Below are 24018 nucleotides of genomic sequence, written 5' to 3'. Positions count from 1 at the left end.
AGTAAATTGAATATGTTAAAAAATAATAATAATGAGACCACCCGCTTCCATAAATTATGGGGCTTAAACTTTTTAAGAATAATTCCAATACAAAATTCATGGGACCTCCCACTTTAAAATAATCCTAAAATATCTCTAGAGTACTCGCTGAATTTTTTTTGGAAGCCCCCCTCCATGGGACCGCACCCTAAGGGAACTCAAATGCTTCACTAAGCTCCCGAGCTCAAAACAAAAGTGAACACCTACGTACAAAAGAAACTCAGTGTCTCATTGAAGCAATTTGAAAGCCTCAACAAGCCAACGAGAAAACATAATAGACACACAAGTGGCAATTGGTCTCAAATACAACGAACTCACGAGGTCAAGGAGACATAAAAATGACTTCAATGCATTGGTAAGCAAGGCCCAATGCGTTATGACTTAAAATTATTTAATGCGCATGCATGCATTTGAGGCTTAAGTTATTGCACAAAGGGGTACTGTTAGGTCAAAACTCAAGCAAAAACTTTATAATTACATCTTATTGGATAAATGCAACTGATTGCATGATGAGAAATGGAAGGGGTCAATCATCATGCGAGACATACAACCTTGAAAATAGCATTTTAAAAGTCTTAACCAGGACAATAGGTCAACAACATCAAAGAAAATGCTAAAACTAAAACTAAAGGCATACAAACTTGAAAATCCTAACACTAATATAGTTGCAAAAAACAACTCCAACAATGGCTCTAGTTGTAGATGGCTAGTTGGCTAGTTAAAAACTAACACCTGGATCTAGAAATCTCTAGGGGGCAGACTAAGCGTTTTATTCCATTGGATGACAAAGCAATAAATTATACCTACCCTTTACTGTTCTTGTTTGAAAATCAAACCAAAGTTGATGGTCCAAGACCACCAAAAAAATGAAGACCTCAACTTTCCTTTGTCGAAAACAAAATTCTAATCACCTTGCATTGAGGCCAATCTAAAGTTACCACTCACATCTATCTAATCAAACTCGTTGTCATCCTTTACCAATCCATTACACAACATCGATATACTTATTGTTACCATTTCTTACACGAAGTGCTTGTCTATGAACCTTTTTCTTTTCATACGCATTATGGTTTGCATTAGATGCTTGATTTACAAGTGAGTTCTTATGATCAGTTCATTTATGGTTTGAAAACTATCAAATTGAGCCTAATAATACCATCTATGTAGGAAAGTATCAATGTTTCTTTCAGCTTGATGGTGATTGAGTAGCATGTGGCAGTGAATTTGATAGTGTTGAATGTTTCATTGAACCTAATTTTTCTTTATTCAATGCATTGGTAAGCAAGGCCCAATGCACTATGACCTAAAATTATTTAAAGCACATGTATGCATTTGAGGCTTAAGTTATTGCACAAAGGGATAATGCTAGGTCAAAACTCAAGCAAAAACTTTATAATTACATCTTATAGGATAAATGCAACTGATTGCATGATGAGAAATGGAAGGGGTCAGTCATCATGTGAGACATAAACCCTTGCAAATAGCATTTTAAAAGTCTTAACCAAGACAATAGGTCAACAACATCAAAGAAAATGCCGCCAAAAAAATTAAAATTAAAACTAATGGCATACAAACCTAAAAACCCTAACACTAATATAGTTGTGAAAAGCAACTCAAACAATGGCTCTAGTTGTAGATGGCTAGTTGGCTAGTTGAAAACTAACCCCTGGATCCAGAAATCTCTGGGGGGCAAACTAAGCGTTTTATTCCATTGGACGACAAAGCAAATACGTTATACCTACCCTTTACTGTTCTTGTTTGAAAATCAAACCAAAGTTGATGGTCCAAGGCCACCAAAAAAATGAAGACCTCAACTTTCCTTTGTCAAAAACAAAATTCTAATCACCTTGCACTAAGGGCAATCTAAAGTTACCACTCACATCTATCTGATCAAACTCGTTGTCATCTTTCACCAATCCATTACACAACATCGGTATACTTATTGTTACCATTTAATTGGAAGTCGGGCATAATTTGAAAGGATTAGTTGGTATGTGAGATATACATGTTTCATTCATTGAATAAAGAAAAATTAGGTTCAATCAAACATTCAACACTATCAAATTCACTGCCACATTCTACTCAATCGCCATCAAGCTGAAAAAACCATTGATACTTTCCTCCATAGATGGTATTATTAAGCTCACTCTGATAGTTAGTTTTCAAACCATAAATGAATTGATCATAAGAACTCACTTGTAAATCAAGCATCCAATGCAAACCATAATGTGTATGAAAAGAAAAAGGTTCATAGACAAGCACTTTGTGTAATTCAAAATCAAGCTGCTGGCATGAGTGTTCTTCACAACCCAAGCCTATTCATCATTGTTGACTTCAAAACCTTGAAACTATAGAAAACTTGTATCATCTACACTCCCTAGTCAACAAAGCCATCCATTACTTCTAATTCAAAAATGTCAACTAATTTATGATTCACCTTAAGCATCATTGTCCTCACAAAAATCAAAAATAAGGTTATCTAAGTAAGAGAATGAGAACTTATACAGATCTAAATTGGAAACTTTTGACTGAGAATTCTTTGCAATATACTTCATTTTCATCAGTTGCCCTTACACTATAAAAAATCTAACATCAGCATATACAACTTTATACTCGTCATAAAAAGCACCATCAAAATTAAACAATCTGTCAACTTCATGTGCATAGTCATCCTGTAAGCTGATTGTTTCGTGTGTAAAATGAAAATCAGGAAAATATGTACCATACTGGAACCACAAAACTCAGCTTCATTGTCAAAGTCAATGCAAGAAGAACACAAAGGCTGAGATTTGTGCGTATATCTTTGATTTTCAATAGTCAGCAAGTTCAAACTTTGTTCACTATTAAGTGAACATGCCTCCCAGTGTTACTTGGAGATGCATCCTCCCCTCCGAGACATGTCTCAAAGACTTCTCGAGTCTCCAAAGTCTTCAAAAATGCCTCGAGACATCATGTCAAAGTCTCGCGAAGTCTCCGACCACAAAATTAGAAGTCTCCTGTGGATCTCTTGAGAAAAAGGCAAATTAAAAACAAAATATTTTATTTTGACTGTCCATTTAAGCATTTGGATGTCTGACCACTCTCCATTTGGACTGAGATGAAGCCCTAACCGGAGACATTGTTTACAGTAGATGATACTAGATAGATTTTTTTTATTTTTGTTTACAATTCTGAGTTTTGTTTGCATATCAGTAATTTAGCACCAAACTGAATATTTTTTAATTTCAAATTTCAATATGTAATGATAATCTCAGAAATTATTAGTCTGATTATTGATATGATCATATGTGATACTCAGAAATGAGATGTGCAATTTGATCTGAACTATTTGACTCTATATGACACAATATTTAATAAGTAAACAACATTACTATTAGTCTTAAGCATTTGCCTTTGGTTTTAATGTTCATTCTTAAAATTTTCCAGTATTCTTGTTCTCAAAGCACTATGGCATCAATCTATGATATTTATTGGAAATTATATATATATATTATATGATAAAAAGTTTGCTGTCTCCAATTACCCCGTCTCCTTATTTTTAAAAATAGCCATACCAATACCCGTACCAGTACTGGAGACCTAAGTCTCCCCATCTCTAGGAAATCTTGATGCCTCCTTTTCTTCTAATTCTCCTATCTGATTGTAAAGAAAGGTCTGCAAGACTATCTTTGGGAGTCTTTAAATCTGAAAACTCAGAGACTTCACCATTATTTCTCACAATCCAAAAGATTGAATCTCTATTAACCTTCTTAAAATCACAATCATGGTTTGACATAGGATGCAAACTTTCACTATGCTCATGTTTATTAACATTTGGATTGTCATGACTGCAAAAGTAAGCTGGGGCACACTTTGACAATTAGTTTCATCTTCTAATTCATAATTCAATTGCACATCCATTCACTACATAATGATCATAAACCTTTCCTACATTCTCATCATTGATGAGTGCACCATTATTTGCTACTTTCAGCTTCTAAATCATGATTATTGGTGTTATGACAATGTGAAGATAATTGCTCTTCCATTGTTTGGTCACATGAAGCATTCAGATCATTCATTCTCATCATTTTCAAATGCACATTATCGTTTAGCTGATTGCAAACATTGTTCTCATATATGATATACAACCTTAGGCATAAGATGCTCTTCTTTGTTACACACTTCATTTTCAGACAAAACATTAACCTATGTTCATGAATGGCAACATTTTTACCAACATTATGAGTTTTCATTTTATCTGCAAATTCATATCCAACAATATCAACCATATCAATCCAACTCAATAGATTGATAAAACCTGTTGGTTTGAAACTTCTAGACCAATTTATGAACAATGATCATAGGCTTGCAAAAACAAGTCAATGCATGCAATCTTCCAGAGATCTAAAATCATGAAGTATCTTAGTCAAAGCATCTAAGGATCTTGAGAATGATGAATATCTTGATTCTCCCTTACTCATCCTTGTGTCTAACAAAGCTTGAATATGCATCATAGGATCAACATTATGTAGCCTTTTAGATTCATGATTTGGGGCTGTACGATGCTGAGAGCAAGCTGGGGCAGAAAGTGTATCTTCACTTTGACAATTAGTTTCATCTTCTAATTGATAATCCAATTGCACATTCATTCAGTACATAATGATCATAAACATTTCCTACATCCTCATCATTGATGAGTGCATCATTATTTGCTACTTCAGCTTCTAACTCATGATTATCGGTGTTATGACAATGTGAAGATAATTGCTCTTCCATTGTTTGGTCACATGAAGCATTCAGATCCTCATTCTCATCATTTTCAAATGCACATAATCATTTAGCTCATTACAAACATTGTTCTCATGTATGTGATATACAACCTTAGGCATAAGATGCTCTTGTTTGTTACACACTTCATTTTCAGATGAAACATTAACCTACGTTCATGAATGGCAACATTTTTAGAAGCATTATGAGTTCTCAAATTATCTGCAAATTCAGATCCAACAATTTCAACCATGTCAATCCAATTCAATAGATCGATAAAACCTGTTGGTTTTAAACTTCTAGACCAATTTATGAACAGGGATCATAGGCTTGCAAAAATAAGTCAATGGATGCAATCTTCCAGAGATCTAAAACCATTAAGTATCTTAGTCAAAGCATCTAAGAATCTTGAGAATGATGAATATCTTGATTCTCCCTTATTCATTCTTAGTGTCTAACAAAGCTGGAATATGCATCATAGGATCAACATTATGTAGGCTTTTAGATTCATGATTTGGGGCTGTACGATGCTGAAAACAAGCTGGGGCAGGAAGTGCATATTCACTTTGACAATTAGTTTCATCTTCTAATTCATAATTCAATTGCACACATGATGTATTTTCAGCCTCTTGGATGGACTCGTACTACATTTCCCAACTAAACTGATTCAAGAAAAGCCTCTTGAGGCTATCCCAAGAAGATACACTCTCTTGGACAAGCTACTAAACCACTCAATTGCATCCTCCTCTAGAGATCTCACAAACAATTTCATGGCCACAATTTCTGCACTAATCTAATAATCTTCAGTGAAATTACAAGACTCGTCTTCCCTCCCCTGATAATTAGACACATGCTTCTTTAGCTCAAGAGGAAAAGGATTTGGATAACCCAAAACACAACCAAAGTTTAGTGAGTTATACTTTTCTAAAACACAAAATCTTCTCTGTGTAATTACTGAAAATGGTGATTTGACATTACATTACTAGAACCACATGGGGATCATTACATTGATGCTACATCTTTCATTATGCTTCACAACCTCTTGGCATCAACTATGTGTTGTGATTTGTTTTCTGGATTTGATTGTGCGAAAAAAAAATTACATCAATGTTTCGGATCACACTCCGTGATCCATCATCAGGATGCATGCAAGAGAAGAGAAGGAGGATCGCGGAGTGTGATCCGAAATGTTGATGTAAAATTTTTCACACAATCAAATCCAGAAAACAAATCACAACACTGATGGATTGTGCAAATCTGATAGCTCTAATCAACTATGTGGTTACAAATTCAAAAGATACAACATACTTCTCACAAGGCACTCAGCTGAAAATTTGCAGCAAAGAAGTATGTAAAGCTAACACTAACAATCCTTTGCTTGGTGACATTTTCCACCTGATAAAGAACATGATTTTGCATAAACAAATGAGGAATACTTGGAAGAAACTTGTGCCTGCTCTTCACTTTGTCTCTCGACAAGAAATTTCAAGCACTTCTTCAAATAGCAAGTTCTGATTGCACGGAGTCACCATCTCCCTTGCAGAGAAATAAACTTCAAACAGCTAGGAGCCATTTCAAGTGTATCTTTATCCTGGGTTCTTTATGAATAGCAGAACCACACAAATACTTTCAAATGAGCTGCTTCAAAAAAAAATCCAGGTTAAACAATTTATAGATCTGAAATAAATTTCAGATTCATTTACATTATTGACTCTTTGTACACATCAATTTGGCATAGACTCTCTGCAGACTAGTAAAAAAAAAATCTATTACATATCAATGTTCTATCCCCAGAAAAGCCGTCAGTTTGTTGGTGAGTCAGATGGGCTAACTCAACTGGATAAATAATTAGACAAATGATAGCAAAGATTCTAGAATAACATGAAGAAAAAAAAAATCTCTATCCCCAGCAGAGTCGCCAGTTTGTTGGTTCCTCCAACTGATGACTAAGATAACCCTAAAGATTTGCCTTCTCATATCAACAGGTATCTAAGATCAGTGACCAATTGACAAGGATTACTCAAAAAATGAGCGAATCCTCCTACTCTTCAGGCTCTACAGGACCTGTGGGGTGACCCTTCTTCAATATTGTCAAATTCAAAACAAATAACACTGAACATTGCCCTCTAGTAGATGACTCTCAGTAGAATACCTCAGAACACCTATTTAACCTACTTCGGAATTGGCTCTATTCTGACATTTTCTGCAATTTATAAACACGTGAGAATAAAACCTATTCTAAATCTACTCTTACAAACAGGAACATAAAGTTGACTTGATGAATGAAGGTGTTTTGAAAATGAATTAAGCACTGCATAGATCAGTGCTAATCGTAGGGCATGGAGTCGAACAAGAGAACACAAACAGAATTCCATTAGTAAACACAATATAACCAATATATCTTGCTTTGTTAATGCCTGACATTAACAGGTCTGCTCATCTTCTTAGAAAACTTTTCTCACAGATCCAAATTATTCACTCAACATCACTGCAAATTGGTTAAAGCAATTTAATCCCTCCCTTGGAAGGAAGTAGCAAACAAATAATACAAACTGGGAACACTGAGTAGATGAACATAAAACATCTTTGATGCATTGCCTTCAAATGAACCTGAATGTATAATCATGAAGAAAACTTTGTAACAATGTATTCTAACTTCACAAACTGGTTACAATTTACCAAAGAAATGACATGTTCGCAATAAATAAGTTATATTCATGACTTTAAGGTTTAGCATTACTTCTGTGTACAGAAGACTTAAAACTTCAGAACCCCTTTGTCAATCAACCATGATTCCCTTTATAGAAGCAGGGAGCAAAAACAAGCTACCGCTTGATGACACTTGTCAAAATGATTAAATCTTTTAGAATATGCTCAAAGGCAGATTTTCAAAACCATAACAGAAAGAAGTTTCTCCACTCTCTGCAAAAGGATCCTGCATAGAAATCAATGTTGAACCACGCTGAAGGACACATGCAAGATTGAAAAGTAATGGAGCTAATGAAGCAAAACGTGTACTGCAACTGAAGAATTGGGGAAAAGGCTGAAGATACCACCAAGCTAGATATGCATATCTTGTAATCACTGCAAAAGAAATGGAGCTGATGAAGCAAAACACGCATCGCAACTGAAGATACCACCAAGCTGGATGTGCATACCTTGCAATCATTACATACCTTGAGACCACATTTCTTTGAGGAATATATTCCAACAGTCACTTCCATGATCTTGAGTACTCACATTTTGTAGGCAAACAAAGAAGGATGCTAGCAAAAGTCTACAGACAAATGGCCATACACCTACGATCCATTATCTAGAAAGTCTCTAAACTATTTTTCACCAAATCCATTTCTCTGTGCCAAGAACCCTAAGCTTTGCCACTAGGTGAAAATCCTCTTAAATGGTGGGTCATTGGAGCACTCCTTTTCCTTTTGTCAATCACCAAGTAAAACCCATGAAGACATTTCACTTTGTAAAGAGTCGCGACTTGGCAATCATTTCAACCAATAAACACTTGCATTAAAAACTCAGACACTCATTGGGACAAAGGAAACTTCTCAACAAGCCAATGAGTGAAGAATAAACCCAACTTTCATGTGACATGTATTGCCACAATGTGTTAGTATAATTATCCCTAACGAGTTCAACAACACATCAAAGTCGAAGGAAAACTTCAATGAGCACCCAACTTTCATCTAACATGTATTGCCACGATGTGTTAGTATCATTATCGCTAACAAGCTCAGTGGCAATTAGAGTCAAAGGAAAACTTCAATGAACACCCGAGCTGCTTTTTCGTATCATGCATCTTCAAACTTTCCACATCGAATCACTCAACACCAACGAGTAAACTATTATCATTTTGTATCCACCAAGTAAGCATCAATTTCTCACTTGTCAACTCAAGGAGTGCTTTCAAGATCTTGACAAATCACTACACACACATCTTTCATCATGCTCTTGATTACGTAGACAATAGCTATACATTACTTAGGCACTGGAGAGCTCATTGGGGAATATAAAACATCTTAACATGCCAACGAGCAATCCCACCTTTCATCTTTGCTTCTTCACTCGTCTACACGTTGCTTATAGAATCTAGGCAAGTTGTCAAGAACAATCGTTTCATTGAACTTTGACCCCCTGGATTGACACTTGTGTTCAGCAACATGATTGGGAGCTTGGAAAAGGAAAAGAAACTTCCTAATGAGTGAGTGAGCCCCCTTTAAACTTTCTTCCACTCCATACTCGTTAACTCATTGGAAAAGATGGAGGGTTCTCAACGAGTCAACACGTAACCATAGGTATCCTCATTTCATCTGCCATGACACAATTAGTAATGCATGGAAGAACTAAGAGGTCTTCAACGAGCTCCTGAGGGAACCAATATAAATACCTTAGGCCCACCATACATATTAACGTTTCACTTTAGCTCATCTACCTGCTAGAAAACTAAAGAGATCTTGACTAGCGACCAAGTTGCCAACTTTCACCAAACCTTACCCATGTGGATGTACACATGTACATACCTAAAAGCTCAACAACACTACACGAGAAGTGAAATAACATAACAAGCCAACAAGAAAGCCCAACCTTTATCTTCGTTGTTCAACTTGGTTACTCATTGAAACATTGAAAAACCATCCACAAGTTGTTGCACTCATCTATTCTCAACAGCATCCACATCATACTCGGCAACCTCCAAAAGGAACTCAAACTTCAAACTGAGCTCACAAGCTCACAATAAAAGTAAACATTTGCGCACAAAAGCAACTTGGTGACTTGTTGAAGCAATTTAAAAGCCTCAATAAGTCAATGGGTAAACGTAAAAGACACACACAAGTGACAAATGGGCTCTAACACAGCCAACTTGTAAGCTCAGGGAGACATAAAAAGGACTTCAATGCGTAAACAAGCATGCCAAATGATTATGACTTAAAATTATTTAACACACATACATACAATTGAGAGTTAAGTTAGCATGCGAAGGGGAACGACTAGGTCAAAACTCAAGCAAAGACTTTACAATTACAACCCAAGGATAAATGCAACCAAATTAAAGAATGACAAAAAAGAGAAGGGGTCATTTATCCTACAAGACAAAAACCCTTGAGAATAACATTTTAAATGGCTTAACCAAGATAGTAGGTCAACAACAAAAAGGAAAATCCCACCAAAGATTAAAAGTAATAACCAAAGTGCATACAAACCTAAAACCCCTAACCCTAATAAAATTCCAAAAAACAACTTCAACACTTGACACACCAAATTATACATACTTGGCTTCCTATTACTCCACTAAAGAAACAACAGTGGAAGAAGTATATTTCTTGCGAGTTTTTTACTGCAAGAAAAACGGTTGCACCAATCAAAACGGTTTCATCACAAACAATTGTTTTCAAATAGACAACTCCAAGATCATTTCTCAAAACAATGTTCAGCTTCACGGATCATTTCAAATCAAAACATCATCCTCAACTCCATATCCTATAACCACATGGGAAACGGCTAAGTGAATATCTATTTCAGAATATTAAAAACAGCTTGCTTTTCAGCTTCGTTGAATGTTATATTTTATTACTTCTACCATCAATGATTGTTACTGCCTAGGCCATAAAATACATAACTCATAACCGCACAAAACATAGCAAATAATAAGTATCACTAGCTGGTTAAAAAAATCCACATCCACTACCATATCATGCATCAACTGTATTAAAATGCTTTGTTTAGCGACTTAGACAATACTCCCCCATCATGCATTTCAATTATAGCACCCAGAATTAACGCTATATACATATACATCATGTATCGATTCTGCATATTGTCGTCTCACTCAGAAAGACATCATAAAACTGCCAATGCACTAAAAAAATAATAGAGAAATAAATGTATATTTAACTCCAAGAAGGTCAAAATTAGTTGAATCCAGGGCTAATAAGAAAAGATTTGTCCATATCCATGTTCAACAAAAACCAATTTGATTATTTCATTTAATCTCCACCACACAACAATAGATTTCTAAATTCAAAGCGTTTATTAAAACTATGGAATAAAAATAATTACTGTATTTAACTAAAACATGACCTAGAATATTCAGCAAGTGACATGGCACACGTCAGCGGTGAAATAGACAGGTAGACAACGTAAGTAGACACTGAAGTAGCTCAACCTAACAACCAAGCAGCTCAAATAGACAATCAAGCAGCTCAAATATACAATCAAGCAGCTCAATCAAGTAACCAAGTAGCTTAGCCATGCAAACAGGTAGCTCAAGCACGCAACCAAGTAGCTCAACTACGCAACCAAGCACCCCAAGCAAACTGTTGGTTCCCAAAACTACAGATTGGAATCCTACAAGCCTTGCCTGCTCGATGCTGGGATATCTAACCGATTAAGACCAACTCGACGGGATTGATTGATGTGATCCAAATCTCCTGTGCTTCCAGCTCTGCAAAACCGAGGTAGGCGTACCTGATCCTAGACAACAACCTTAAATCCAAGATGCTTAAAGCAAATTGGTTTGGATGCGAATGTATTGAAAAGTTTTCAAAATGGCAAGAATATTCGAAAACTTTAAACTTGAGATTTATGAACTGAGAATAAATGATTGCATAAATGTGATAATGTTTTAAATAAAAAATAATTATAAATTAATGCAACAAATGAATATATTAATTCCTCAAAGGAAAGAAATGAAACAGATGCCAGCATATGGATTATGAATCAAGAGTAAAAGACCAGTGCTTAATTAAATGGCAATCAGAGGCAATATCATTAGTTGAAACGTACAACTTTATAAAATTCAATATATTTAAACTATAAACAATTTCAACAATTCAGACGCGATGGATCAATTATATAAACGCAATTTTAAACTAGTCCACAATGCACTTTAACTCCTGTGGAGACAAACTAGACATAAATACGGAAACAATAAAATATTTCACAATATCTATGTTTATCAAGTTTAAAATGCAATAATGACCAAGTCCACTTATCCGAATTTTAAAATATTTATAGAAAATAAATAAAAATATTTATAAAGGACACAACAAAATAATAATTTAAAACTCTAATGCAAATAAATTAAAATAAATATTTCTTACTGATCTGGAAATAAAATTGTACTGGAGACACTCCTTACGAATGATCCGTCCAATACAATTCAACTCCAAAATCGCACAAGAATTCATTTGATAATCCTCCATCCACAGGCTTAGTTCAAAAATTCATTTCTTTGCAAATGAAAAATATAATATAAGTGCATAAGATATGTATCAATTTTATAGGAATATGAATCGTCTCCATCATATTTTCAATGGCCTATGCTTATACACTTTGAAGGGTGTCCATAAGACATCACACCCCTTTGTAACAAATAACCACCAATATAAAATTTTAATATAAACCTGATTAAAAATAATCGATGGTTTAATAATTTTAGGCCTTATATTTTATCGGGCTTTTACTATCTTCAAACTCCGGCCAAGACTATAGTCCGAGAAAATGAAATCTTTAAAATGAAGAATTTTCGACAAAATGCATGGAAACTCGGACGCTTGGATCTCTCCTTCCGCGCAGGTTCCACTCCATTTGAATGCTCTCTGTGATGCATGGGCTCTGGAAGTTCAATATTTCAGGACACAAAATCATACCCTCCCCGCATATGTTCAACACGGACACAAGGCACCAATTGTATGTTTGTTTGGACCTGCCGTTGCTGCACACATTATTGTACGACATAACATGTTAATGCCTATGTATGTCCTTAATACTGCGACTAGCACATTTATTCATACCTACGCAAATAAGAATCGTCGTTAGATATGGGTTATCAAATAATGATTAGCGGTTTTGTGAAAAATGGAAGCCCTGATTTAATCTAGAATCGATTCAATTCCTTGCTTCATGCATGCCAATTAGGTTCAGAATTCCATGTTTGCGCATAACCGTTTGTGTATGACCATATCCACAGATGTATGTATTGGTTCTCATTCAATATTCAAGCTTGAGATATTCTTCAGAATCGTTGGATATGTATAGTCATTATCTTAGTGATCTTGAAACACTTAATAGAATCTCTTGTCTTAGATACATGCCACTTCTTTGCTAATAATTTATGTAGAGAGTAACCTTCATGAATATGTTCAAAAATACTTCAATCATTTCCAGATTTTACAAGTCAGGTGAAATCTCTTCTCAACTCTGATTAATATGTCTCTTATCTACTCAAACAATCTTCAAAATTCTGCCTTAAAATCCCTGATGAATCTGTTCATAATATCATCATTATCGTGCTCAAATCTTCTGTGTAAGGCCGCTCACATTTCCCATATAAGTCTTCTCAAAATCTGTAATCAAACTGGTGAAATGAATTCTTTAAAAGTATTTGTAAATCTCACCGCCTTTGGTCCAGTATCCTCCATTCTGTCTAGTATCAAACACAGAGTGTCATGTGTGATACTATACATCTCTATCCAAACACTGAAATAATCAGACTCTTACTCCATTTCCTTTTCAGAACATTGGTTGCTTCTTATTTCTTTTGTTTGACACAATCAAAATATATATTCCATCATATTTTTCTGTGAGTGGGTGACTTAATCATATCATTGATGCTGCTGTATCTAGCATTCTTCATATACAGCTTGTCATGTCCCCATTTTGGAGGCAATTTGATTTAATTAATTTAATTAATTAGGTCGTCCAAAATAATGAATATTTTATGAGGATGACTAATTAATTATTTTAATTAAATAAATAAGTGGTATTAAGTTAATTATTTATAAAGTTATCAAAAAAATAAATATTAAAAAGGTAACTTTATATTTAATTAATTTAATAAAGTCACTTGAATTATAAAATATTTTTTATAAAGTCACTTAATAGATAAAATAAAATAATGTTCTAGAAGTTTCTGGAGAAAGTGGAGGAAAAGAATAAATAGGCACCCCGGGCTTCATTCTAATCATCCAGTTGTTTATTTCTCTTTTAACATCAAATTGTGATTCAGTCACATAGTCTATTCTGGAGCCAAGTGGTTTCAAATAGTCAATTGATCTCTGGGAACGAAAACTCCCTTGGATTAGCATAACTGAAAAAGTGAAATATCTTCTGAAGGGTTGCACATTTGGAGGTGATACTTCAGTCACTTCAGCTAGGGCATCATTGGGCCTAAGGCCAATTTCAGCATTTCAGGAGGCAATTTTAGCAGGGCCGAAATTATTGGAAGTCATTTCTAGCAGGTCTAAAATTATAGGAAGCCATTTTAAAGCAGGCCGAAAAAGCAGTCCGAAAAAAGCAAGCCGAAAAAGCAAAACCAAAAAAAAGCAGTCCGAAAAAAAAGCTCCGAAAAAAGCAATCCGAAAAAAAAGCAGTTCGAAAAAGCGGGTCTGAAAAAGCAGTTCAAAAAAGCAGATCTAAAAAAAGCAATTCGAAAAAGCAAAACGAAAAAAGCAAATCCGGAAAAAGCAAGTGGAAAAAGCAGATCGGAAAAAAGCAAAGCAGAAAGGGCAGCATTGAAGTAATTTATTGCAGCCATCTACAATTAGGGGCGGCAGCTAGAGAGGCACGACTTGGGCACTTGAGGAGGTTATTTTCTGTTCAGTGGTATTGCAATACATCTATTCTCTAAGGCGACTTCATATGCCAGGTCTGATGTGTATTTTCATAGTTGTCTTTCACTATAGAGTGTTGTTGTAACTGTCATTTCATATCAGACCTATCATTCATTAATAGATACATCATTCATTTTTACATTTCTCACAATGGTATCAGCAATCTATGGCTTTAGTTGTATTTAATCATGCATGTGAATAGCGTACTGCTGTAGGGGAGTATTGAAGTTAGATATTTAGTATTGCATTAGTTTTCATTGACAACTGTAGGTGCATATTACTTTACCAGCAATCATCATATTTTGATATCTTTGTAAATGCCAAGAGTCTTGGCTAACTTAGTATGAATATTGTATTGGATACTCATTCTCAATCAAGGAGATACAATTGCTGGTCATTAATAGTTGTCTTTGAACGTTAATATATCATTTTTTATCAGCTAGTTAGCTTGCATACCAACTGTTTGTTAAAATACCAGTTGGCTGTAGGTGATCATTTTCATGATTAGAACTCATATATGCATTCACTATTGCCAAAATTAGTTGCATATTTATGTTAGGTCATTGTTTAGACAATTTGGAGTCTTTTGTAAGCATTCTCTTTGAGGCAAATCCAAACAAGAATCACTGCAGCAATCTGAAAAGTTATATCAGTCAGATGACCCTTGCTTGCAAAGTGTTCGACGAAATGTCAAACAACTTAAGTATAAAAATTTTTGGTGTTTGAAGAAGTTATAACCTATTGGGGTTATTACACAGCTGATGATATCATTGTGGTAAAAACTTCCAAGCCAACGTCTCCTTTGGAATAATCAAAACATGCAGGACAGACTAGCCAATATTGTTAGATGATTTCCAAAATACTAATTTGTACAGCAATTCGCCTTCTTCTACACAATAAGTCATCCATCAAAACAATTTTCTTATGCACCCTTTTACATTATATTTTGATGAAGAGAATAGGTATTCAAGACTGTTAGCTCTATAACATATTCTTGATCTGATCCTTATTATAAATGTAATGATGTCTGATACCAACATGGCTTCAGCAGTGATACAATTATTTTCTCTCACGTGATCATATAATCCTATAGCATTAATCTGATGCTTTTTAGCAACTATATCCTTTTGACTTCAGTATTTGACCAAGGAGCTCTCCATCTTTTCATAACTCCATCAGCATGTAAACATAATCATCATCATCTTCAAATGCATTGCTGAAATGGACTGCATTCACATGCTCATTCTTGCTCGCAATATTTTGACTTCTCTCTTAAATCTTTAATACCAGTAGGGAACAAGAATATATATCTTCATACTTTTAATCATGGATGCTGATACTCATAAAATATGCTCAAATGGATGCCTAAAATTTTGAACAACTCATTTTGAGTAGTCCCCCATAATTTATGACATTGATCATCAACCTTTGACATCAATGACTACATCTTCAACATCCCAAGCCTATAAATTATGTGTTTCAATTATACCGCCCAGAATTAACGCTATATACCTATACATCATTTATCGATTCTGCATATTGTTGTCTCACTCAGAAAGACATCATAAAACTGCCAATGCACTAAAAAAAAATAGAGAGACAAATGTATATTTAACTCCAAGATGGTCAAAATTAGTTGAATCCAGTACTAATTAGAAAAGATCTGTCCATATCCATGTTCAACAAAAACCGATTTGATTATTTCATTTCATCTCCACCACACGACAATAGATTTCTGAATTCAAAGCGTTAATTAAAACTATGGAATAAAAATATTTACTTTATTTAACTAAAACATGACCTAGAATATTCAGCAAGTGACATGGCACACGTCAGCAGTGAAATAGACAGGTAGGCAGCGTAAGTAGACACCGAAGTAGCTCAACCTGACAACCAAGTAGCTCAAATAGACAATCAAGCAGCTCAATCAAATAACCAAGTAGCTTAGCCATGCAAACAGGTAGCTCAAGCACGCAACCAAGTAGCTCAACTACGCAACCAAGCAGCCCAAGCAAACAACTAGGCAACTCATTTTGAGTAGTCTTCCCTAATTTATACGACATTGATCATCAACCTTTGACATCAATGACTACATCTTCAACATCCCAAGCCTATGAATTATGTGTTTCAATGATACCGCCCAGAACTAATGCTATATACATATACATCATGTATCAATTCTGCCTATTGTCGTCTCACTCAGAAAGACATCATAAAACTGCCAATGCACTAAAAACATAATAGAGAAATAAATATATATTTAACTCCAAGAAGGTCAAAATTAGTTGAATCCAGGACTAATAAGAAAAGATCTGCCCATATCCATGTTCAACAAAAACCAATTTCATTATTTCATTTCATCTCCACCACACGACAATAGATTTCTGAATTCAAAGCGTTAATTAAAACTATGGAATAAAAATGATTACTTTATTTAACTAAAACATGACCTAGAATATTCAGCAAGTGACATGGCACACGTCAGCAGTGAAAATAGACAGGTAGGCAGCGTAAGTAGACACCAAAGTAGCTCAACCTGACAACCAAGCAGCTCAATCAAGTAACCAAGTAGCTTAGCCATGCAAACAGGTAGCTCAAGCATGCAACCAAGTAGCTCAACTACGCAACCAAGCAGCCCAAGCAAACAACTAGGCAACTCATTTCGAGTAGTCTTCCGTAGTTTATATGACATTGATCATCAACCTTTGACATCAATGACTACATCTTCAACATCCCAAGCCTATGAATTATGTGTTTCAATTATACCACCCAGAATTAATGCTATATACATATACATCATGTATCAATTCTGCATATTGTCGTCTCACTCAGAAAGACATCATAAAACTTCCAATGCACTAAAAACATAATCGAGAAATAAATGTATATTTAACTCCAAGAAGGTCAAAATTAGTTGAATCCAGGACTAATAAGAAAAGACCTGTCCATATCCATTTTCAACAAAAACCGATTTAATTATTTCATTTCATCTCCACCACACAACAATAGATTTCTGAATTCAAAGCGTTAATTTAAACTATGGAATAAAAATAATTACTTTATTTAACTAAAACATTACCCAGAATATTCAGCAAGTGACATGGCACACATCAGCGGTGAAATAGACAGGTAGGCAGCATAAGTAGACACCGAAGTAGCTCAACCTGACAACCAAGCAGCTCAAAGCCTCAAATAGACAATCAAGCAGCTCAATCAAGTAACCAAGTAGCTTAGCCATGCAAAGAGGTCGCTCAAGCACGCAACCAAGTAGCTCAACTACGCAACCAAGCAGCCCAAGCAAACAACTAGATAACTCATTTTGAGTAGTCCTCCATAATTTATACGACGTTGATCATCAACCTTTGACATCAATGACTGCATCTTCAACATCGCAAGCCTATGAAAGACTGAACTATGATGCCCTGATTGTCTTGATGAAGTGTCGATCTGCACCTGTCATACATTGCTGATTTGATTTATTTTTATTTAATTTGTCCAATTTCAGTGTGTTCCAACAGCTGCAAATGTAACCAGTCTCAATCTGGGGAAGTGCAACTGGTGCTACAATTTTACTCTTTGGAAGTGCAAGTTGCAAATTCTACTAGATCTCGAGGCCTATTTTGAAGCCACCATGTGTGCACCTCCTATTGATTGTGTTCAGTTGACTAAACGTAACAGGAAGATGGCCAAGGCAAAGCACACTGTTTCGGATACTCTGAAGGATTATTCGCTTCCTCACATTGCAGAAAACAAATCACTGAAGGAACCAAACTTTATTGATATGTGAACATCTTTCATAAGATGCTGCAGAAGTACAAACTTAGTGCCAAACACAAAAGTAAAACAAGCACAATAACAACCTTCCTAATGAAGATCACAGAATTTTGGGAGCAACTTGTTGCTGTTGGGATGAAGGTGCAGGGTGAGAACATGGTATCAATAGCCTCGAATGGGTTCTCTCCATCTTGGAATCCATTTCTTCAAGATGGCTGTGCTTGTGAGAAGTTCCTCGCCTTTGAGAAGCTTTTGGATGATTTTATCTAGAACGAAAAGAGACTCCTCCAAGCTACTTCAATAACAATGGAATATTATTGGAACCAAATCTCCATCCACTAAGATGGTGAAAGGTGGCCATACTGTAAGTGTCAAGAAAAAAGAACAATGTTCTTCACAAATGGGGGGAAATTGACCCATTTCAAGTGTCAAAATAATCACCACCATGCTACTCAGTGTCATGAAAAAGTGGGTAAGGGCACACAACAACAGTAGTTTCAAAGGACTGCAAAAACTTCGACAATGGATTATCTTTCATCCAACCTTGAAACAATCTTCTTCAAGGTATCATGCTTATCCACTAACACCATTTCTAATGAAGGGTGGTATGCAAACAAAGGAGCAGTAAGAAATGTAGCCTTCAAAAAAAAGGATTCCAACAAACTTTAAGAGCAGAAGGCTGGTATGCAAGTAGAGCTTGGTGATGATGCCACATATCCTATTTACTAGGATTGGAAGTATTTCCTTCTATGTTCCTTCAACTGTGCTCACTAACCTTCATGATGTCCTTTATGTTCATAAATTTACAAAGTATTTACTTTTAGTTTCAGCTATGACGTATAGTCGAAGAGTCGCTTAAGTTTAATAATGTCATGATCAGAGGCATCATACCCAGTTCATATTTTATTGTTGTTAACCCAATGTATTTTATACATACAGAAATGAGAGAAACCTGTGTATATGCTGATAGTGACGGGTTGAGCAGATTACTAACTAAATTCCTAAATAGACTATCAAACAATAACAAATCAAGACAAACAGCAATAAACTATATCAGCAGGTGACAATGGTGGAATATGCCAACATGCCCCCTTATTATATCATTCTCCTAAAGTACTAATAGTAGAATCTTGCAAAGTATCGAGCTTAACATGAACAAGAGGCTTGCTGAAGATGTTAGCACGTTGTTCCTGAGCTCAGCAGAATTAAAGGTGAATGTTATTTTGTTGAACACGTTCTCATATGAAGTGGCGGTCAACTTCAATATGCTGTGTCCATTCATGAAACACTAGATTACAGCCATGCTTGTGAACATTCTGATTGTCACAATAGAAGACTGTAGGTTAGTTCTGTAGCAACACCAATCCATCTAATATGTATTACAACAAACTGCTGCACTTGCTGCATGATAGTCTGCTTTTGTTGAGGAATGAGCAACTGTGAGTTGCTTCCTACTTCCTCAAGGAAAAGGCCATAAACCTAAGGAGAAAACAAATTCAAATGGGGATTTCCTATCATCAACAGTATTTACATAGTCTGTATCTGTGTATCCTGTCAAGAAGAATTGATCATTCTTTTTATATTCCAAACCATGACTCACTGGTCCATGTATATACTTTAAGACCATTTTTTGCTAATTTTCAATGACAAATCTTTGCTTCTTTCATGAATCTTTATAGATAACTAAGAACAAAACTAATATCTAGTCTAGTGGAAGTCAAGTAAATCAAACCTCCAATCATTTGTCGATAGAGAGTCGCATTCACGTGAGGAAATGGATCGGAAACTACAATCTTGATTCCATGAGTGTAGACAAGGGTTTGAAATCCATCATTATAAATTTCTCTGACAGATGCTCGACATATTTTCTTCGACATACCTCTAGACCAAGCAATAGTGCAGTAGCTAGCTTGATATCCTATCAAATACCTCCTTGAGATCATTCTTAGTCATCTCAACATTGTTTTTGAGCTTCTAGTAATAACTAGGTCATCAAGATATACATAACATTTCACAATAACCCCACCTTGTTCCTTAAAGTGGAGATTTGGATCATATAGACAGAGACACCTACTTGTTATGTTGTAAATGCTCACTATTTTGGGTTGTTTGGCTTCGTTTGTCGTAGGTGTTTGTTTGTTTTGCTTAGCTTGGCAATAGTTTGGATCTTTTGGTCTCTTTGCAGTTGGCAAGGCTTGTGGTATCTTGTCAATTCTTGATAAAGTTTTGATCAATTCATGTGTTGAAATGCCATGATTGATGGGGTTGAAAATTGAGGGTGAAACTATGAAAATTTCTAAGTGTAAAAATTTGTCGAAGTATTCTAAAGTCGTCTTCAAAGAAAGTTGAATGGTAGTGTCAATTTTGAACTCTAGGTTTGAGGAGGATTTCCTAAAATTTGCATCTAAAGAATGCTAAATGAGCCATCAAAATCCAACTTCAAATTCAAATTGGAAATTGTAAGTGGAAATCAAAGTTTAGTGGCTAAGTGAGGAACAATTGGATATTTCTGAAGTCCTTAATATTAAATGCAAGAAGTTCAAGTAAGTGCAATTGAAAAGGATAGATGGTTTTGCTCATTTAAAGCTCCAAATCAGAAATCCACCCTATAGATTGTCCATTTCCAGCTTGTTGCTGGAATTTCAACCCCCTTCACTATCCATTTCCAGCTTGCTTGTGAATTTCCAACCTCTTCAAAGCGCTCATTTCCACCTTACGAGTGTAATGCAGATCCCCACCCCCTCTTTTTGTTCTGCATTTACAGCTTACCTTCTAATTTCCACCCATGAAATATGAGGAAAGTTGTAAGATGAAAAAGATTTGGGAAGGGATTCACCACTTAGTGTGTTGGTTAAGTGATGGTACCATTGTTGTCCCCACCAAGGTTCAAGTTCCTATTGGGCCATTGTGATCGCGAGCTTATGCCTTTGCTAATCTAATGTGCTCACAGGTTTGAGCCTCAGCCTTGTTGTCAGCAAATGTATAATGTAGCCGACGGGTAGAGTAGTATCCGAACGGGCGCGTGACGCTTGAGTCACCCCTTCGAAAAGGTATATGTACACGTCCGAGATGGACTTTGGAAGCAAGATTGATCATTGTAGTCATTGTAATCGGATTGTAATCTGCAAGTGCATACATGAATAAAGTACCTGTTCTGAATCAAATCGTGTTATACATGTGTTGAACTTCTTACCCTATGCGGTAAACATTTGGCATCGTTGCCAAATGAACCTAGAACGAAGGAATGATATGAAGATTGATGCCGAATTTGCCAAACAAGGATCGAAACAAGATAAAAGATAAAAATGAACTAAGTACAGCAAAAGAAATTTTAATTTTAACACAGCAAGCAGAGCGTAGACAGAGACTTCAGCAGATTGCCGAGGGGCACCGAAGGGGTGAAGAGGCACAGACGGAGGGAGTGCATTCACCCAGTAGGTTGAGGAGTGCCGAGGAATTGCTGGAAGAAACTCGACAATGCTTGAATTTGGTGGAGGAAACAAGGGAAGAATTCCTTAACCTGTATACACCGAGGGGAGAGTGTCTGAACAGAAGGGAAGCAACTCGCATAGCTCGGAGTGCTGAGGGAGCACGAGCGTGGAGTGATCTCTTCGTCCCTGATACACCGGATGACCGGATACAGGCGGAGAACAGAACGTCACTTGAAGACTTCTCACCAAACAACGCAGTTGTTGGAAACAAGACTGTTGTACAGAACAGCGCGGGAGCACAGAACAGCGCAGGAGTCCAAAACTGTGTGGGAGCACAGAACAGGGCGAAAGTCCAGAACAGTGCGGGAGCTCAAAACAGCACGGGAGCTCAGAACAGCGTGGGTACACAAGTACCTCAGAATCAAAGACAAGTAACGATGGCTGGCCCTAAAGAAAAGTTACCCAAGTTTCACGGTGATGGTTCAGCAGACCCTATCAGACATTGTAAAACATGTGAAACCATATGGACGGCAAATGGTATGATGGATGAGGATGATTGGGTAAGACAATTTCCAGCGACCCTACGAGGTGTGGCGATAGATTGGTTTTCTGACACTAGTCCTCAGAAACTTAATACATGGGAAAATGTTAAAAAAGAATTTATAGCAGAATTCATATTGCTCCGAGATGATAATGAAATAGTGGCAGAAATCTACAGCACCAAACAAGGAAAGAATGAGACAGTCCGAACCTATGCCAGGCGACTGAAAGAATTGATCGGAAAGATGGAGAGTCAACCAGCGGATGGGTTAAAAAAACGATGGTTCGTGGAGGGGCTACGGTCAACTCTTAAAAAGAAAATGAAGATTGTACCACCGGCATCGTACACCAATGCGTATACTCGCGCTATGGATTTGGAAAGTGAACAGAAGACGAGTAAGAAGAAAAAGCATAACTCCTCTGATTCAGATGATTCATCCTCAGAAAGTAGTAGTAGTGATGAGGAATCGAACAAGAAGGTGAAAGCGCTACAGAAAGACATGCTTCGGATGATGAAAGAATTCAAAAATTTGAAAAAGAATCCGGATACAATAAAAGGAGAACTGTGGTGCACAGATTGCACGGAGGATGGCCATACGAAGGGTTCATGCTCGAAGAAGCAGTTTTGTGACATCTGCCAGGTGGCGGGGCATTCCCTGAAAGAGTGCCCATTTAACTTGAAAGCAAAGGGACACCAACAGGTGTTACTCACGCAAGAAGCGTCAAACAATAGCAATAACGCGGGCAATGATGCAACTTCGGGTGGCTATCGAAATAATAATAGACGCGGAATGGGTGGAAACAATAACAATAATAATGGAGGCCGGAGTAGAATACAATATGATGCGAGTGGACAGTCGATGATACAGTGCCAGGCATGTAATCTTTGGGGTCAATTCGCGAGGGACTGTACTACGAAGGAGGCGCCGCAACTACTGTGCAGATGGTGTGGGACCATGAAGATTCAAAATGTCCAAAGCAAAGCATAAATTTATTAAGTATTGAAACAAGTAATGAAAACGTGTTGGCGATCATGCGAGAGCAGGCGAGGACGGCAAAATATCTGAATGCGGAAGAAAAGAAGGAGAGGTTACAAAAAGCTCGAATAGAGATAGAGAAGCAAATGAAAGCAGAGAAGTCACAAGTAAAAGGCACTGCTGAAACTCCGAAAAGAAACTTGGCGGAACAAAACATGGTGAAACAGATAATGCAAATGGAAGTGCCAATTAAATTAAATGATCTTCTTCTCACCATGCCACAGTTGCGTACGGCTATTATAAATATGACACCGTCCCCGAAAGTGACGAAGGAAGCAAAGGATAGTAAGGAAACAACCACAGCAACAGCAACAGCAACAGAACCGATGTTATTAGCACTTACGACAGGTAGACACCCAGCAGTGGTGGAGATGGGCATTCTGGGTACGGTGCTAACGGATACAATAGTAGATGGAGGATCGGGAGTGAACGTGCTACCGGAAGATATTTGGAAAAAACTTGGACAACCAACGCTATGGCCACCCACCTTTTAGTTACTTACAGCAGATCAACATGGGATAAAACCCTTGGGCACTTTGATGGCACAGCTTGTAACAATTGGGACACAACCATTTTTACTGGATTTTGTAGTCATTCCATTAAAGAGAAGAGGGTACGACGCCATCCTGGGACGGGGGTGGATGGTGCAAGCTAAGGTAAAGCATGATTGGAAAAGGAACTCTGTTAATGGAGAAAGGAGGTAGGAGATTTATAATCAATTTACATACACAAATGGTAGGAGAAGAAGCAGCGTCGTCAGACTCAGAAGGCGAAGGCAAGAATGACTACGAAGAAAATAAAAGGATGGAACCAGATGATGAAGAGGTG

At 36.5% G+C, this 24018-nt stretch overlaps 1 protein-coding gene across 5 annotated transcripts in view; it reads right to left on the bottom strand.

Annotated features, from left to right (window-relative positions):
- LOC149556878 (transcription elongation factor SPT6-like) overlaps positions 1-24018 on the bottom strand; it is an 87726-nt gene that overhangs the window by 41322 nt on the left and 22386 nt on the right. The window contains exon 1 of one of the 5 annotated variants that reach the window (XM_089831497.1): positions 17488-17561. The exons of the other annotated variants lie outside the window; for them this stretch is intronic. The gene's annotated coding sequence lies outside the window, so the exon portion shown is untranslated. Of the gene's footprint in view, positions 1-17487; positions 17562-24018 lie in introns of those variants that run through there. 5 annotated transcript variants of the gene reach the window in all.

This window comes from Cupressus sempervirens, chromosome 5 (genome assembly GCF_028749045.1).
Source record: "Cupressus sempervirens isolate cs-2001-9-10 chromosome 5, ASM2874904v1, whole genome shotgun sequence".
Taxonomy (NCBI): domain Eukaryota; kingdom Viridiplantae; phylum Streptophyta; class Pinopsida; order Cupressales; family Cupressaceae; genus Cupressus; species Cupressus sempervirens.
The sequence above is the reverse complement of the archived record's forward strand: the minus strand, read 5'-3'. Positions and strand labels throughout refer to the sequence as shown.